Raw genomic sequence first — 19,230 nt, forward strand, 5'->3', positions numbered from 1 at the left:
GAATTTTTTATGCTGTTCACGGGGTGCCCTTGTGTGTAAGCCAATTGATTACTAAAAGTGATCTCTGGAAAAAAATCCGCCATAAAAAAGTACTAACCCTTGTTTCCTGCTCGGAAAAGACGTCCGCACAAACAAAAAATATTCTTCCGGAATGGATTGCGCTGCTTTTTTTATCCACCGTCCGACACTAGCACTAATTATTTGTCTAATACTGTTCTTGCATTCATCAAAAGATTATCATGAGGAACGGCCTCATAATGGAACATTGTGGGAGGAACTTAAATGGAAGGAAAAAATTAAATTTATGTGAAATTTCCAAGAAACAGCGTAATCTAAAATTTTTTCATTGGATTTGTTGTTTTCTTTTTTTTGCCGCACGAAATTGCCGCTTTTTCTGAAGGCGATTTTTATAAACATAGGCGGTTGCAAACATTGCTCCATTTTACACAAATGTGCATTCTAGAGTTAATGTCTGTAGGTAGATTTAGATTTATTCTATGTTGGGAAAAATTCAAAAACAGGTACGATGATTTTATTCACTCTTAGAATGATGATTACTGCTCATCTGGTACCAGCTAAAAGGTGCCTAGCGTTTTGTTTTGGAGAAACTTTATATCTAGACGCTATGCGACTACCCTGAAGTACCCTTACTCGATTTGATTCGGTGCGAATTCACGAGCAGTATAGATATGTTTTTGGCTCTGGCCTCGAGCATAACAATTTCTGCAATTACTAACGCCGAATAATTTGTGCTAGAGGCATTCAATCCGACTACTCAGCCTATATTTGCCATCATGCTGTTGAATTGTGGCAGCGCCGCCTAGCGCAGGGCCCAGCATCTGTGCGGCGGCTAGCTATAGACTCTACTACGAATTCTTGTTCTTCGAAACTCTCGCTGTCAGCAGCACACACATTTGAAATAAAGGTGCTGACTGATCTCGGCTATACACTGCTTGGGAGAGAAGAAATGCCTCCATGGGAAGAAAAGGAAAACGCAAATGATTATCCCGCAGTTTTGTTTGGGAGCGCGCATGCTGAAAAATGCGCTTATTTGCATTGAGACGCTGCAAATATCAAGGATAAATGCAGTGGTTACTTTTGATCGTGGCTGCATTACCCAAATGGAGATTTTTATGCATTTGGTGTTCTACGTTGGATGATAAATGGTGCAGTGGCAATTTAAGGCCGTCTGGCAATGATCACTTCGCGGAAAGTTCTACACAGCACATCACGTGGCAGCTGTGACAGTGTGAAAGCTGTCACATCGAGTGACAGCTTTAGTTGGTTATGTGCCAATGAAAATAATCACAATGCTAGATTTCCCATCTTGCAGTAATTGTTGGACACTCATTATAAACGTTTTGCTGCGGTCTGTACAATCAGGTGGGCCCCGTCGCATCTCACTGCAAAAAAAAATAGACAGGCTACTTTATGAATATTCTTTTATAAGAAAACGGAACGTTAAGCAAAGCAGTATTAAAAAGCAGAGTAAAAAAAACACCCCAAGTTTGTTTTTTTTTGCGAGCCCGTTTGAACCGGTTCGGGCAGGGTCAAACCGGTTCGAACCGGAACGGAATGTGTCCCCGGAGCCGAAACCGAACCCGCACCCGAAAGACGTGAACCCGAACCGAACACGAAGAAATTTAGGTTCGACACTCTGTATATAGATGCCCTGGCAACTTAGACTGGGCGCACTTATACCATGCACAAATATCTGTTAAATGTCGAGCCTGCTGTCTGCACTATGTAATATACCTCGGACTGGGCACTAATTTTGGTGTTGTAGGTACGTAGATTTTGGGTAAACGGTACTAAAATGGATGTCTGGTGGTGGCGTCTAATGTCCAGCTCAAATATCTCGCTGATGTCCACGTGACGTTTGATGGTTTACTGGGTCCGGTAAGCTAGTCAACTATGACCGAATATCTTCTCCTTTCTCACCATCATTCGCTCTTCACTCCTCTACCGTACCTGAGCGAAAGAGCGGAGGGACTCAGGCAGTCTCGTAAGCCTCGTTACCGCGCGCTGTTCCGGCGAGCAATGCATGTGAGCCAGCACACCTTAAAGCCATTTCTGTGGCTGCAGTGCCTCCTCCTCAATCCCATGTCAGCACAATCCTCCTCTAGCGAAGGTATTCGCAATGAATAAAATATGTCACGCAAATACTCGCAAGCGCCACAAAGATATGAGCAATCGAAATTGATGAAGCAAGCCAGTTTAGGGTAAGCATACTCGAACAAGATGCTCTGCCGCAGTTCATATTTGGACACCGACCAAGCGATGAACATTATATTATTTCGCTCTTTCATCCTTCAGGGGCCGTCATGAAAGCGATCATCTTCGAGTTGTTCGCCAGTCAATGCACAGATTAAAGAGGACACCGTAGGGCTTTCGCGGCACTCGTGTTAGTCTCATCATATTATTTTCGTGTCACACGACCTGAATAAGCAGTTGTGACTTGCCTGCTTCGTTCCAAAGAACAGTTCGTTCCAGGGATTGCATATAAATCACATATACGCGCACAGCCTCTGCCCTCCGCGTGTAGCAGACTATGCGCTGGGCCGGAAGCAAGACTCGACGGCAGCGTCGTTAGCTGCGTGACCGCCTCTGTGGCCACGTTTTTGGTGGAGCAGGTAGCTATCAGCCGTGCGGTGCGAACGCATGTTTAGGTGCTCATGGTATTATGCCTGGGGACTGGGACCGGACCGAGTGACGACTGCGAGAGTGGCGTGACTGCATAAACTAGATGAATACTTTGTTTTAATATTTTGAAAGTAGTGTGTGTTTAGTTTTAGGCTAGTTAAGAGAAGTGCAGGCTATAAAGAGTAGAATTTTATGTCAGTTGCTTATAACAGCCGGGTCTATTCTGGCCGGCAGCTATTGGTTTTCAGCGCTCATTTGTTAATTTTTTTTAGAAAGGTAGTTAATTCTTTTATAGGTGGTCGGCATCTGCGTTAGACAGAATTTTATTGGAGCACGTGTTTATAAGGGTTTCTTTCTTTGAGTTGAGTTTTTAGATATTTTAGCTATTTGATGGTGTTACTAGCAATAATCGAGTGTTGCTCGATTGTAACAATAATCGAGTGTTAGTAGCAATAATCGAGTGTTACTAAGATGGTCAAGCAACTGCAGGTTAAATGCAAGCAGAGTGAGGCGTTGGTTAATTTCAAGGAAACGCGGTTCGAATCGGTGGAGGAGGCCGAAGGCGAAGTTTTTATGTGCAAATGCTGCGTATTAGGTGCGCGCTTGGACAGGGCTGACAAAGCTAACACTAAAATAATGCTACGTATGGAGGCTGTAGAAAGAGAGCTACAGGTATAGAGGGCAGAGAAGCGCAAACTTTAAGAACAGTTTGGTCAGTTGGAAGCGAAAATGGCTGAAACCACTGTTGGAAGCCACATGGCGGACATTCCAGCACCAGCCACGTGCATGGGGCTTGCACTGGCATGGACAACGATAAAAAGGTAAGTCGGGAAGTTTCAAACAGGCGCAGCTACGTACAGGTGGCAGCTAGGACGTCGGGAGGCGATGGAGAGATGGGGACCATGTTAAACCTAAGGAATGAGGTCACAGTCACTGATAAGAGGCAGCAAAATCCGGAAGTTAGGAGGGAGGGGCAGAGTACCTTAGTGCTTATCGCTGGTTACTCAAACATGAAGAGGCGCAAAACAGCTATCATGGAGCGCGTAAAGCGTGATAAGGGGGCAGCAGTCGGGGTATTCCCAGGGAGGACAATGGACGAGGTACTGAGAGAGTAAAAAATGAACTTTCGCAGAATGTTGCAAGGCGTGACTTGGTAGTGGTAGCGGTGGGGCTAAATGATGTCTTGAATGGTGACGCCGCACAAGTAGTGGAAAGATTAGCGGAGGGAGCTGACGGTAGAAGGGCCATAGCACAGCAAGCGGAGATCATGGTGCGCACTGTGCCAGAGGTGCAAGGACGAAACGGAGAGGTTGCCAAGGACGCGGCGGCTCTTAATCGCGAGATAAGGAAGTTAAGCATAGATAAAGACTTTGAAGTGGCAGACAAACAGCAAAGTGCATAGAGCAGGCTGCGAGAGGTTGCACACGAGGTGGCCTGCATTTTAGTGGAAGGGTAGGAGCAGAGACCGGCTGGCACTTGGCAGGCCGGGCGGTAGTTTTTTTAGGAGGTCCACGGCAGCTCAAGGGTGTAGGTGTAGGTAGAATCGAAGTAGAAAGTGTAACAATGGCGTCTGAGCCCAACAAAATGACCACAAGGAGGCCCAGGAAGAAAGCTAGAAAAAGAAATTTAACGCCCGGATCTGTTACATAAACATGCAAGGGGTAGAAAGAGATCGAAATGGCTAGAAAGAGAACAGCCTTTAATTAAAGTTCGAAGAATTAGGTGTGTACGCTCTCTGCGAGACACATGTGAGGGATGTAGAAGACCAACCTTTAATCCATGGCTATGTCTGGGAAGGGAGCAACAGAACAATAACGAAGAGGAAGGGAGGAGGAGTAGGCATGACGATACATCAAGGAACAAGTTTGCATACAATAAAATCAACTTGCAAACAGCGTGTCTCGATATCAGGTAAAACTTCCGGTAAAAGGAAATCTAGGGATAGTTTATTTAGGGACAAGGGATCAATGCAGGTAAGAAAACAAGGATATAGTTAAGTGTCTCAATGATAATATAAAGCAGTTAGGAGCTGCTGTCGGTGTTATTCTGCTTGGAGACATGAAGGGCCACATCGAGGATCGGGATGGTACAAAGATTTAACGAGAAGTTAATGCTAGACTTCTGTGAGCGGCACAACCTAGTTACTGCCAATAGAGAAACTAAACGTGAGGGATAAATCACGCGGGAATTCCTTAACAGGCAGACGACCATTGACTTCTTTCTAATGTCGCAGGGCATCTATAGCAAGCTCGCAAAAATGCAAATAGATGAAGAGGGGCAGTACAGCCTAGGAAGTGATCATAAACGTATTACTCTACAGTTCGGAGCCTTGATCAAGAAAGAAATGCAGAGAAGTCAAAAAGAGAACGCATAATTAAACGACGAACAAATAGCGCTAATAGCAACAAACATATAGGAAGCAATGGAAAAACGCCTCATGGAAAAGTGGGATTATAATGAGTTAGAATTACTCATCAGTTCAAAAATGAAATAAGTAAAAGGAGTAAACCGCGCTGTAGAGGAAAGAGGAAGCCACGAAGCTGGTGGATTATGGAAATTAAGGAGGCTATCGAACAACGACGGGTGGCTTCAAGGGAGCACAGAGAAGCAAGGAGGGCGCAGTTATCTGAAGAGGAAATAGGCCAAGAACGAGAATTTTATCGATGAAAGAAACAGCAAGTTCCGGTCGCCGTCCAGGCTAGAATAAAGCCATCTGCTGATCACTGGCTGGCTGAACTTCGCGATGCAAACAAAGGGGGGCCAAGAAAATTCTGAGGCCATATAAGCTGGTTGGGTAAAACGAATCAAAGAAATCAGGAACAGATTCAAGATGCTCAGGGGAAATGTTTAGAGGGAGAAGACCCTGTGAACTACATTACGTCAATTATAGCTGCGTCATTTAGGAGCAGGACAGCACGATAGAGAACAGCTTAGAACTGACTAGTCTTATTAAAAACTAGTCAGTTCTAAGCTGTTGTGTATACTGCTGTCCTGTGTTGCTCCCTCAGTTGGCGAGATTACCCTAAGCGCATTATCAGTTGGTCTAAGCATCATGGGCCGTTGCGCTAACGACTTCAGAAACGCAACTTTTGGCCAAAAAATAATGCAAAAATAAGCGATGTTCGATAATCAAGAATGCCCTAACATTCAATATCCGGTCAGTAAACTGCAACAAACGACCAGAAAAGCATGTAAATGCAAAGTATTCTCAAAATAAGACATGATTTTCACTCCTATTAGCCAAGTATTGCATACTACAGAAACTAATTTTTCGTGCTTAGCAGGCGCACTTGTAAAACGAAATATATCTTTAAAAAAATATTGTTGCTTAAAAAGTTTGAGGTTTTTAAAGGCATTTCGGAAAAGGGAAACCTTTTATTGGCGTCGTGTGCTGTAGCGTTTCGCTACTATGAATTTTACACACTACGCTCGCACCAAAGTCGTCTGCGAACTGTGTATAGGTACCGGACAGCTGGACGGGCGGCGCCGCTTCTTGGCGCTTCCTTCGCCGCCGTAATGGACCGGCGCCAGGCGGCGCATTGGAGTACGCAGTCTGTCTTTGGTTTCTGTGGAGTTTGCGTCAGTGCTCTTAGTTTAGGCGATGCTGCGCGTGATTATGCCTGCTGAAATGAAGTCTAGGCTGACGCTTGTATTGTTGCCTTCACTAACAGCTACGCAAACTCGTCGGACGCTTCTAACCGACTCATGTTTTCCCCATTTTGGCACCGCATTTTGCATACACGCTTATACCCCTGTCAAGCGCGCTAACTAAAGTGCACTTACGAAGAGTGCCACTTTCTAAAAGTACTAAACGGTCCAATGTAAGTGCACTTGCCAAAGTGGGCAATCATGTCGGACTGCGTTCACAGAACACACTTTGAGGGCTGAGTGCGCAGCCTCGCCAGAAGCGAGGCCTTTGCCCTGCAGTGGGCGTAGTTAGGCTGATGATGATGATGAACAGGGACAAGCTGAAGGTGGTGCAGGCCTGCACGCCTACTGTGAGCCATAATGACCAGATTGTTAAAAGCTGCTATGAAAATTTGGAATCGGCAATGAAGAAAGTAAAATCAACGCACACTGTAACGATGGGCGACATCAGTGCGCAGGCAGCCATGAAGAAGAGCGGAGACAAGGCGGTAGGCAACTATGACAGGATCTAGGAATAGCAGGGGGGGGGGGGGGGTTGCAGAAATAAATAATTTACGGATCATGAATACCTTCTATCGCAAACGCGAGAACAGGAAGTGGACGAGAAAGAGCGCCAATGGTGAGACTAAAAATTAAATAGACTTAAACGATGCGCTAAACCTGGCATCGCGCAGGATGGGGAGGTTTTCAGAAAGGTATGTTGTAGCGACCACAGAATGGCAATGTCTCAAACTAGCTTAGACTTCAAGAGGGAACGGAAGAACCTAATCAAGTGGAGGACCATTATTGAGTTAGCGGTAAGAGGGAAAGTATATGCATATAGAATATCAATGCAGAACAGATATTCGGCTTTAACAGAGGAAGACGATCAAATGTTAAAACAGTAGTTGGTAGTATGATTCGACAGGATACTCGCAATCTGCCTCAGGAAAAGAATAGATCTGGCATAGCTATCAAAGTTAATAAATGGCACAAGGTAGCCGGCATAAGGAAGTTAAATATGCTGAGAATCGAGCAGGCTCTAAAGAACGGAAGTAGCCTAAAATTGGTTAAGATGCACAGGTAAAAACCAGGTGTAGGCCTGCAGAGACAAAGCGGGCAATGTCCTTAACAATACGGATAAGATAGATAAGGTAGCCGATAAGTTCTCCATAAATCTTTACAGTATCCGATGTAATCAGAACATTAATGAGGGAGGCAGTAGGGCACATCATTGAGACATCCCGCCAGTCACGAAATAGGACATAAAGAAACCATAGCAGCAATGCAAAGAGGGAACTTAGCTGCTGAGGGTCACGTAACAGCCGATCCATTGAAAGACATAAGGGAGGTTGTGCTAGAAAAACTAGCAATCCGGTATATGAAATAGGTCATTACCTGGAGCGCACCAGAAGCTTGCAAGGACGCTAACAATATCTTAATTGAGAAGAAAGGACACGTGAAAGGCTGGAAAAATTACAGACCAATCAGCTTACTGTCTATTGCAAGGTATTTACTAAAGCCTCTAGTAGAGTCAGGACAACCTTACACTTCAATCAACAAATGATCAGGCAGACTTTGGCAAAGGATACTCGACACTACACTATATTCACACAATCACCCATTTGATAGAGGAACGTGCAGAATGATACCCAGACCTAGAAATTGCCACAAGCGAGGCAGTCCATGCTGGATACGGACTGGGCATTGCTTCAAGCACTAGAAGCTTGGTGTGAAATCTTATATGAGGAAAGCCCCAGGAAAACAAACGATAACAGGTGGACAGGTAACGTATTTAAATACCTGTACATAAAGAGAGTGTACTCACAATGGCGGAAACAGACTGCAACTAACTAGTAAGTATGCTGGACACAAGGACGGAGAAATAAAGAGAGCAATAAGGACTCGCTTTGGGACGTTAAACCCCCATAAACCTACTAATAAAAACAGCAAACCCCCTATGGGTTCATAGGTTTCAGTGACTGTTGCCTTCCTTCATATATGCCATAACAAGCATCTCTTTTCCCTTCAATTGTATGCTTAATGGTCTAACTAGAGCCTCGGTTCTGACACTCTTGATGCCATAGGTGGCATAAAAGGGTTCACGAACAGCTTCCACTTACCGTTTGACCACGTTTCCCGTGACACTCACGGTAGTACAGGACAAACGGATCGATGGACGGCCATCTTGTCAAAGCAGAAAAGGAGGTGGAGGGGCCTGAGACATGGAGTAAGGAAACTTCCTGCATGGCCTGAGAAGTCACGTAAAAAGCAGCCAATCGCAGCAGTCCGGTAGCCGGCCGGATCCGCTCATTCGCACAAAAGTCGCCCATCCGCACCAACTTTCCCGCCGGTCGCCGGACCTGGCGGACGCCAATTGTCTGGTCTGTGCGGTCCGTGCAGAAGGCGCAAAAAAAAAACGATCGTACACTCGTACAACGGCCCTTACGTACGATCGTATGGTAGTATGATCACGTCACACGATACGTCTCAGGCACCTCCACCTCCGCTGCTGCCGGGGCAAGATGGCCGTCTGTCGATTGAACCAGGGAGCGAGACATAGGTGGTGGCAGCATATTATATTGGCCACATGTTGATACTACGAGTGTTCAGAGCGACTGCGGACTTCTCCGCGTGCAGCAGCGGCGAGTGACAGTTCCCCGAGTTGAATTCTATAATCATCTACACTGGCCGAGTTGACAGAGCGTATTTTCAAACCGACGCAATACCTACGCGTTGGTGGCGTCACGAATGTTTATATGAAGCTGTTTGTGGTTGTTGCACGCGTTCCTAATTCCTGCGTGGATCATCGCAGACAGCGGCGAGCAACAGCTGCTCACCGTGAATTTTTTGTGCGTGCATAAGCTGCACAGCACAGTGACAAATGTGCGCGTAGTGAAAGTGATTGCGATCGCAGCGAGTGCTTTGAGGTCAAGGCAGCGAACCGTAGGTGCACATTTGCAGGTGCACATGCGAAAGCTCACTACGCATGCCATGCTTTCCGAATGCTGAAATGAACGTGGCGTTGTGCAGCTAGTCGCATTCGTTGCGATATTTCAGTGATCGCGACCGAAGCGTTCACACGACGTTGTTTCTGCTACTTATTCATTACCATTTCGATCGCGATTCGTGCTGGCACTGTGCTTGAGAGCTGCCGTGTGGGCGACGTGACGCGAGCTTGGCTGCACGGCCGTCGGACTGTATTCTGCGGCCACAACAGCAACGTAGGCATCCTTCTGCGCCATGGTGCTCCATTCAATACGTTTTGTGATGATGGGCGCTCGACTTGCCGGAAGTACTTTGTAACCTGTGCGAAAACATCAGTGTGCAGTGCAAATGCATCTTCGGGAGCGTCATTTCTTTTTATTTCCTGCCTGCTGTGCGGTCATTTGCTTGCAATAAATATTTGCGTGATGAATGGGTGACTGACCACTTCCTCAAGCCATTTCGGTTTAGTTGGTCACAACATGGTACTACGCGATTACAAACAAGAATTATTGCCGTATTTAAATCATGGCTGGTTGACAGTGTACAAATCTCTATTATGTGCCAACTCAAGGGTCTTTGTAATGAGCGTATCAATCGATGTAACGCTGAAAAAAAAGTGTGGCCGCAGCTTATGTGACCAAAAGTTATGTCACCATCAGAGCAAGTTGGGTATAACGAGTCCTGATGAGAAATAAAAACAGAATACTGAGAAAAGATTAGCCATTGCTTTTTTCTCTTTTTGCTTAGCAGTGTTAGGTCAATATTGATAAATACTTAACAATATGAAGTTGAAGTGGGAACTTGGTTTCCACTGCAATCAGAAAAATGCAGTTGTCTTGAAGCGCCTCATAGGCAGTGACAGTGTTTGGTGCTGATTTTGCTCACGGACCCCTTCAATCTGAAGTTCAGCGGTACGAAACTGGATGATGTATTCACAATGCTATTGTGCAGAGCTGCTCGCGACCTCGGCTTTATAATGTTAAGCGGTTGTTCAGCAGCGCTTCCTGGGTTAGCCGCGGCAGTTTGTTTAAAAGGACCTTCTCGAAGCCTCGAGAAGATGTCGTCGATGCACATGCATGCGTCTAATCTGCTACCTTCATTTCCCTGTGACTGCTTGCTACGAACATGATTACTTGCCCGCTGAGTTACAGCGATATTGGGCATAATCAGCTGTGTTTCGGCAGTCCTTCATTTCTTTAATCCTCCTTTCATTTTACGCGAACAAAAGTTTATTTGCTCACACATAGATGCATATTGGCACCCTCCTGACAGCTCCGCCAGGTTTCCTGCCACAGTTATCCGTTCACATTTTTGGGGTCACGACAGCACCATTACTGCACACATTCCAAAGCTACAATAACAAGCCATATTTCAGTTCTTTGAAATGTGCTAAGCACTGTTGCATGGTAGTTGGCTCTACGATGTTGACGTTGCCCTGTTTCTGAGTGTCCAGTAGTATCAATCGAACTATCGACCTGCCGACGCAAGGACCACATTTAATTTGAACCCATTCCCATACTCCTCGCATTGAATGAAATGGCTGTTGCTGCTTGCATTAGCAGATTCCCCGCTTTGCACCGGCGCCTAGTTCTGTTCTTGCCCACCTTACGTGCCTGAAACAGGAGCACTGCATTTTTATTTTCTTCTGAGCAGTACACTGTTTAAAAAGCGGTAACCTAACATTGTGTGGGCTACGGGTAGGCGTCTGTGGGGTTACCATGTAGGCAAGCGGCTCTGTTCTTTTATAGTTAACCAGATTAATTCATTTTGTGCAAAGAGCAATCTACACCGGGAAGTGAGTCGCCGAGCCCTGACGATGATTTTTACCCCAGAAAGAGAAGCGTTTTGGCAACCATAAAGTATGCAAGCTGGAGAAATCGGTGTGCCTGGCAGTTCACATGATAATATAAAATTCTGTCCATACAGTGGCGCAAGTGGTGTGATGGAAATTCCAGTGTGTAAAAGTGCCACACGATTCAGGTAGTGTTTTATCTATCTTCTCAAATCCAAAGTTTTAAGTCTTTCCACTCTGCATAATAATGTGACAAGAGCACACGCAACAATGAGTGGTATGCACTTTTGCTTTGCCCACTCTGATCAGCGAGTTTCCATGTTAACAAAGGTAAGTACATTTAAAAATTTTTTTCCGCCGAAAAACTCTAAATAACTTGAATCCATATTAACAGGGCCTGTACTACTGAGGCATGGCTGTGTATACGAAATTATAATTTTTTTAATTCTTATGATGACATGAGCAATTAATCTATGTTACTTAAGTATGTGACTAAACCAGTACATTTTTCCTCGCAAATTATGAAGGCGATTGGAGGGATGTGTTGTATGACACAGCAGTTTGTTGGTTGAAGAATAATTTCCGATAAAGGTATATTCACTGTATATTGGTTCAATACTCACCTAATAATCCTTATACACCCACCCACAACCTAGGATACTTCCACTATGACGTGTCCTTAGTATCACCGTCCTCCGAGTTACATGCGTTCCAGTCCCTTGTGTTGTATCACCTTGGGTATTCTAATGACACATGCCACAAATCTAACTTAACTAGAATCCTGGAATGAGTTCAGACCTGAGCCGCTTGTTTTATTCTCTCAGGCTATTGTTGAAGCTCCAGTGTAACAGCACTAAAGGTGAATCATCAAATTTCGTCATGTCGTGTAGTAACTGCAGGTTTTTTGAAATCTTCACCGTCACATCATTAACTAATCTGTTCCGACTTATGGTTCCTCCTGCACTAGCCTCGCAAGCAGTGTTGTGCCTCAGGCGGCTCATGTCACTGCATTTCAAGATTAATTTTTGTTTGTGCCCCAAAGGTCTTGAATGGCCTTCTACCTCACAGGGCTTACTAACTTCTTTTCCTTTGAGCTCGTCACTGTAGAAATCCACGCAGTAAATGATGTTCAAACACTGATTTAAGTGAATCCCCCAAGAGAAAGATTTGCATTAAGAGAGTAATTACTCATTACATCTGCCCAAGCCCAGCTGTAAGGCTAGAAATAAACGCTACAAAGCTTTCCTTTTTAGCCGTGTGATTGTGCTTGGCTGCTAATGTTTAATTATTTCTTATTAGTAAATTATAAACTCATCATGTTGTAATTCGACATATCATGTCAGCTCACCACTCAAGTATTTTTATTTAATACTGTTTAGGTATAACAAATGTTAAAATAAATTGTTCTAATGAAGTTCTTAGTCGCTTGCTCAGCTCACCAAACCAATACAATGATGTTATGCGTAAGGACTTCACAGGCATATTTTAGAGCAAAAGACGGGACGACAGAAAGACAGGACGAACACGGACGCTACTGACAACTGCTTTATTGAAGCGAGCACGAGGCACAAGATTCCCCTGTCATGTGGCAAAGAATACATAGGCCAGACAGGGCGCTGTATAAACGATGGACTCCGGGAGCATGCAAAAGATATCTACAATAAGACACGTACTAATCTAGTTGACCACTGCATTGCTTGCACCAATTGAGAGCCGCGTTTCTTTACCGGTTCAATCCTTAGCAGAAGTGCTCAAAAACAGCCGGTGAAACCTCGGAAGCTTTCTTTATCAGGAAAGGGAGACAGGAGCGGGTTAGTGACACGTCTATCGTTCTGTATAATGCCGAGATAAATTTCCTATCGCACCTCATATGATTTCTTATGTAGATTCCAAGTTCCTTGGTAGGTAGCGCTGGTGCAGGCCAGAGGCGTATTTATATGCCTCGTTCTCGCTTCAATAAAGCCGTTGTCAGTAGCGGCCGTGTTCGTTCCGTCTTTCTGTCGTCCCGTCTTTCGCGCTAAAATATGCCTGTGAAGTCTGAACACCAACTAGCCCAACATTTAATCGTTATGCGCAAAGACTTTCCTCACACTCTATTTCAAGTAATATTGGGGCAGATTTACACAAGAGATTTGTCGGATGGTATACAGTTGCATTTAGGCGAATTCGCACTCTGCGCAGGCTAGGTCTAGTCAGCTAAGCTAAACTCGTGCAATTAAAAGCTAAGAATGCGTTATTCTGCCTATCAGTCACAGGCTTTCCTTGGTGCTTCTCTCTTATCGCCTCTTCAGCTAAGCAAGACATCGACTACATACCATGGCTCAGTGAGAATGTTACAAATGCACACTTATGCATACGACTTTTATATATTCAAGATTGTGTTAACAGGGCTGTTGGTTCATCTTAAACACAAAAGCCGTCAACTTGAAGTTGCAGCATATAGATGCCAGAAACGACAAAAGCCATCACTACTTTTCTGTTTTGCTTAGGCATTCTTCAGCCCACTTCAAATTTTTCTTTTCAAAATTTCTGATGTCTGTCGATGCTTCAGTTAATTTCGTTCTTTCAAAAGAAGACTGGCAGTGAAATAGGTATATTTTGCTTACGATGGTGATAGTCACCACCTAACAGCACTCCAAAATTTGGCTTATGTTAAGTGATATGAACATGTGTTAGCAGTTAGCAAAAGTTCACTTGTGCTTACTAGCTTGGGAACTGGTCCCCTTTACATACAGTCATTCTGCTTTTTACTGTTGAGTGAAAATAACTTTAAACTTTGATTTGAACCTGTATCAGAGAACATATGCATATAGGCCTATTACATACTTGTTTTTAATTCCATTTTATTGTTCGACCTCATAGTTCTCATACTGGGAATCCAATTTTACAAATTCTGCTTGAGATGTTAGTCTTTGCTCGAGATAACCAGATAATATGACCATTGTATCCTGTTTCCCTGACTATACAAGTATTCTTTGTTATCCTAAGCGAGAAGCCGTTGCCATGTAAATCATCCAAATTGGTTCATGCATTTAGTCTACCTGTAATCCAGTTTACTGGCTCCCACATCAATTCATATTTAAATTAGTGAAAATGGCATGTGTAGACTTTTATGCAATACAAAGGCACCCACTTTTTTTGCATTCACAGCGATATTTGAGAATGCTTCGCAGTTGTACAGAGCTTGCTTTGTACATGGCAACAATGACATGGCCTTCAACGCTTTTCAACGCGGCATTCTGGCTTGTGCAACTGCAATATGGGCTCAGCAAGGAATGCTAGAGCACAACTTCATGGCCCGCTGTCACCATGCAGAAAAAAAGCCGTGCGCTTTTACAGAGTGATGCCCGTCTCAGCCCCTTTGCAGCCAAACAGGGCTATTTAGATTTTGGCTTTGTTAATGGCCTGAAATATACGACAGAAATAAATTACTATTGTTGCATTGTCGCTGTTCTGTGAAATACAGAACTGCTTTAATTACAACTCTTTATGCCCTTTTCAGATAGTTAGAAACACCATAATTTCTCATGTGCATTAGCATTTGTGGCTGACAGCAGAGTTTTGCTAAATCGTGAATATTAAATGCATGCACAATTCTTAAATAGGTAAGCATGCCTTTTGCAGTAACACTCAGCAGGGAGCGAATGATAAGGCCGTTTATATATTACAGTGACAGCTAATCTGAAAATGTTTGGGAAAGGCTGCAAGTGCTATTATTTTTTTCTGTCCGTAATGAAAACGCATTGGAATGTGCTGTTATTAATAACGGAATAAAAATGTTAAGTCTTAAAAATCTTAACTATTTGAAAAAGATGTGATAATCCCGGTTGTAATTACGGGCGGTTGCTAGCAGCCTGTACTGCAGCCTGGCCCGATCGAGAATTCGCAGTAAACATTGCGTCGTCGTTCTGAAATCGTCGGGGCAGCGTAACTTTCAGACCAGGCAGCATTGTGTTATTCTGGGGCACAAATCATAGGCCGTTGTGGTAACGTAGCGACGAACAAGGAGGAGTGCTCGATTTCGATGTGAGGCGTTTTTCAGTCTCTTGGGTAGAAATGATCCAAATACGTATCGTTTCCCACGACATCTCTTCAGATGATCAGACTCGCCTTCGATGTTGCAAAATTTTTTATAGCGGACTGGTTCGCGGCCGTACGGGTCCGAGATCCGTGCCACCACAGCCGACCACAAGTCAACCTTCGACGAAAATCCCGCAGCAAACGAAACGTTGACGCAACGGATATATCTCGAATACGCCGCAGTTAATACGGGTAATTTCTACCGCAAGATATCTGCGTGCTTCGCTTCAAATACATACTGAACCGGCGCACGCGATTAGACGGTAGGCACTGCCGGGAGTGCCAGTCGGAACGCTCGAACCATCCAGCTCGTTCGCAAGCAGCAAAGTGTACATACAATGGCTTTCCGCCCCACGCCCGGGAGGAGGGTGAGAACGTGCGTTTCGCATGCTTTCGGAATCCGCCCAAAAGACGATCGTACGAAGGCCTTTAGTCCGAAGGGAGGGGAGAACGGAAGGAGCTGCGGTTTTTCCCGACGGCTTTCTAAATGGACCCATTTAGTTCAAACTGACCACCGCCAGCCCTCTGTATTCTTGTCGGCGTGCGAATTGAGATGACGGCCAAGCTGTCGGCATTCGGACCTCTAATCAGCATTGGCGCCCGACACCCGACGATTCCTGGGGCCACAGAGTCCCTTGCTCAAGCGGTTCCGGGGTCCCAAATAGGGCAGATGCCGCAGGAGGTAGCGGCCCTGCGGAGACGCCCACAGCACTGTCATAATGCTCCCTCCCCGTCGGTCAGATACAAACTAAAGACAAGCCAAATCAAATTTCGTTCCAGCTATTGTCAGCCTCTGCAAATATACCCAGTATTGTCTCTAGGCTCGAACAGCCAGCGATACGCGGCTCTGGCGTCAGCCTAAGCCACGCTGTACAGCATTCGTGTTGCTCCCCATTTTGTAGGTTTCCTAGCTCAGAAAAGACAATCTCTTTAATTTCTTGATCACGTCAGGGTTAGACTTTGAACGAGACTTTATTCTAAGGTATGTGCCGCCGACACCTCCCATGACGTCCATGATGCTGCCTCGAAGAAGCAAACGTTGTTTAATATAAGCACGGTTGGCCGCAGTCTTAGAAAAAGGGGGCCACCACTTCTGCACAGCGCGTCGGACGTCTCCCTTACAAAGGAAGTCACACTGGTCTCGTGACGTGTAATGTACCGGTCTGTTTAAACTCGCGATCCTGCGGGATTCCAGTGCACAGAAGATTTGCTCTTCGACTGTGAGCGATTTAGGTCTGCCTATAGCTCGTCGCGCAGCCAGGGCACCGATGTTTTCGACAGGGGAGAATGGCACGAACTCCTATTCGGTTAGAATTTAAACGGCTGCAGTCGGTCATACTGACGTTTGCTGCCGCTTGAAGCGATGGCCCAAGCTGCCGCCGCCACGGCAGTCCCGAGTTGAATCGAAGGCTTTGTCCATTCCTAAATTTGGCCAGTGTTCGTCGGTCCATCAAAACCATAGGTCACACCCGAGGCGTGGCGTGTAACTATAATGCACGTACACGCTTCGTTTGGGCCACGCCCATTGTTTCCGCCGGCTACAGCAAAGCTGTATACTGACAGACACCTCCAATCTTGAGCGTCGAAATATAGCAGGTAAATAGACGCCATAGCTGGTGAGTCTTAATACCACTGTCGAAAACACCTATACACGCTGACGGTCGTTGGTTTCTTATCTCGAAATGCGATAGAATAAAGACACTATAACCTACAGTTTAACCACCTAGCACACAGCAACAAGCTGTCGGTACGTCATCACAGTTGATTGCAAGGCGCTAGCGACGGATGACGACGATGACGAAGCGGCTCTACGGAGCATGCGCCATTCACGTTCGTTACAAAGTGCGCAAGACACAGCACTTTTAACATCGGCGGAATGTCAACATCTGCGATATTCCTAGAACAGGAAAGTGCCGATTTCGACAGCTTGAAGTATCCCTGACAAGGTTGCGCTTCCGTATCCCTCCTCTGAATTTCTCTCTAGGCAGGTCTGGTTTGGCGCTATCTCCCCTCTTTGCATGTTGCCGTGAGCCTGAATCTATCGATCAATTATGGCTCCATTGTCGCCGTTTCCCTTCGCTGAGAAGACGATTGCTGGGGAGGACCCCTTGCAGCATCTTGGCCTTAGTTTGAGCACCCCGCTCTTGCTCCGACTTCCATCCGGCCTACCACGACGTGAAGAAACTTTACTGTGTCGCCTGTGGCTTGGTGCAGCTTTCACCAACCATTAATCTTTCTTAATCGGAATGGCGCATAGCCCTGCATGTGCCATCTGCGGGCATGACGAGACTATAACTCACATTCTTTGAGACTGCCCTGCCTACAGCGCCGAAAGGTAGTTTCTCAGCCGTGCGCTGGAGCGTCTAAATCCATGCCCACTGACGGAAATGAAGATTCTCGGCCACTGGCCGCGGCGATCGTCGGCGGTGAAGGCCTCCAAGGCACTGCTCGGCTTCTTGCGGACTTCTGGCCTGCATGATAGCCTGTGACTTTAACGAACGCTGACTTTCTATGTGACTTCAATTTTCTCTTACTCTTCTTTCTCTTCATTTTTTTTACCCACTCAACCCCTTCCCCGCGTGTAGGGTAGCAGACCGATTATTCTTCGATTAGCCTCCCTGCCTATCCTTTTCTTCGTCCTCCTCCTCCTCTTGCTATCATTTGGCGCCACCACAGTTGGGTTCAGCCACAGGTCCATTTATGCCGCTGTTCAAAATTTATTTCCTGGAAACTCATCGAATACCTTGGTAAATGTTCCGGTATTTTCTTTTCTATGTCTTTATACATTCTGACTTAATTTTTCTTCTTTTTTTCTTCTTTCTCTCTTTTTATTATCCAAACTCTTGTAACTTTTCAGTCCATGCTTTATTTGAAATGGAATCAATCGGTGCTGCTCTCCCGCATGCTTTATTATTTGCCTTTATTGTGTAGAGGTGAACAGCAGGCCTCTGCCTCCCGATTCTTGGCCGATCCCCCTGTGTGGGTATGGGCCATCTTTTGAAAGGCTAACACGAACAACAATCTGGCACGGCATCATAGAGGTCTGCCAGTTCGCGTGGCCGCGATGTAACCGAAACAGGAGAGAGCGTCAGCTCAAGACGGCACTGTGTGCGCCCGGTTCGCCTTCGACCGTGGATGGACAGGTCATGCCAGAAAGATGAGACGCGCCCTTGACGTGCCCGGAAAAGGCGTGGCAAACGGCTTCCAACGAGTGTCCAATGTTATGATTCGTAATATTCCGCTTATAACTAAGCGGCGCTGGCATTTTGCATTGTGCAGTCTAGTTTGTTTGAAACCCGCATGCCACAAGCGTAGGGTCCGCTTGTGTTGACATTCGTCGCTTTATCTGGATATTTTGTGGACTGCTGCGTTTGCGCGTTCCATGCTTAGGTCACTGAGCGCCGTCGCGAAAATTTTGGCAAAACGCGGGTTCACACATAATTCAGGGCATTCCAGATCTGGGACCTGGCAGGTAACAGATCTGGTCATAAATCACAGATCTACGTCGGCATGTGCAGACAACGTTCCAATGAAGCTTCGAAACCATAGCAGTCAATGGGCATCAGATAGCTGCAGGAGGAAGAAATGAGACTACTTACTGTAGCACTCCTTGTATATGAGCGCGTTTCCATCCGCTATGCACCCTGGCCTGTCCCTTGCCGTGGATATGTGCCATTAAGCCTGAGGCCATAATCATTATCATCCTCAGCAGCAGCAATGGAAGATATAACTATGGTAGGCTTCATTTTTTGCCATGAAAGTGAAAGTACTCATCATCGTCATCCTGAAAACATCATCATCCAGTATGCGCGTGCTTGGCAGGCGTGCTGGGGCTGTCGTCGTCTTCTGCGGCTAGACCGTGATGGCACGGTATATCATCATCATCAGCAGCAGCAATGGAAGATATTTTTTTTTTATTCGAGCTGTTTCCCATCAGGCATAATGAAAAACGAGAGAAAGTTATAAAAAGGAGTGCAAACAAGCCTCGCTTAAAAAGCGGCAACAGTTCGTGATATAGCGATTATCTAGAGTCCACTTGGTATAGTCGTCTGCAACGTCCCATCGCAGGCCAACCTTTCTTAGTAAACGTCGTCTCACGG

Source organism: Amblyomma mixtum, chromosome 10 (genome assembly GCF_055824585.1).
Source record: "Amblyomma mixtum isolate Tamu chromosome 10, ASM5582458v1, whole genome shotgun sequence".
In the NCBI taxonomy this organism is placed as follows: Eukaryota; Metazoa; Arthropoda; class Arachnida; order Ixodida; family Ixodidae; genus Amblyomma; species Amblyomma mixtum.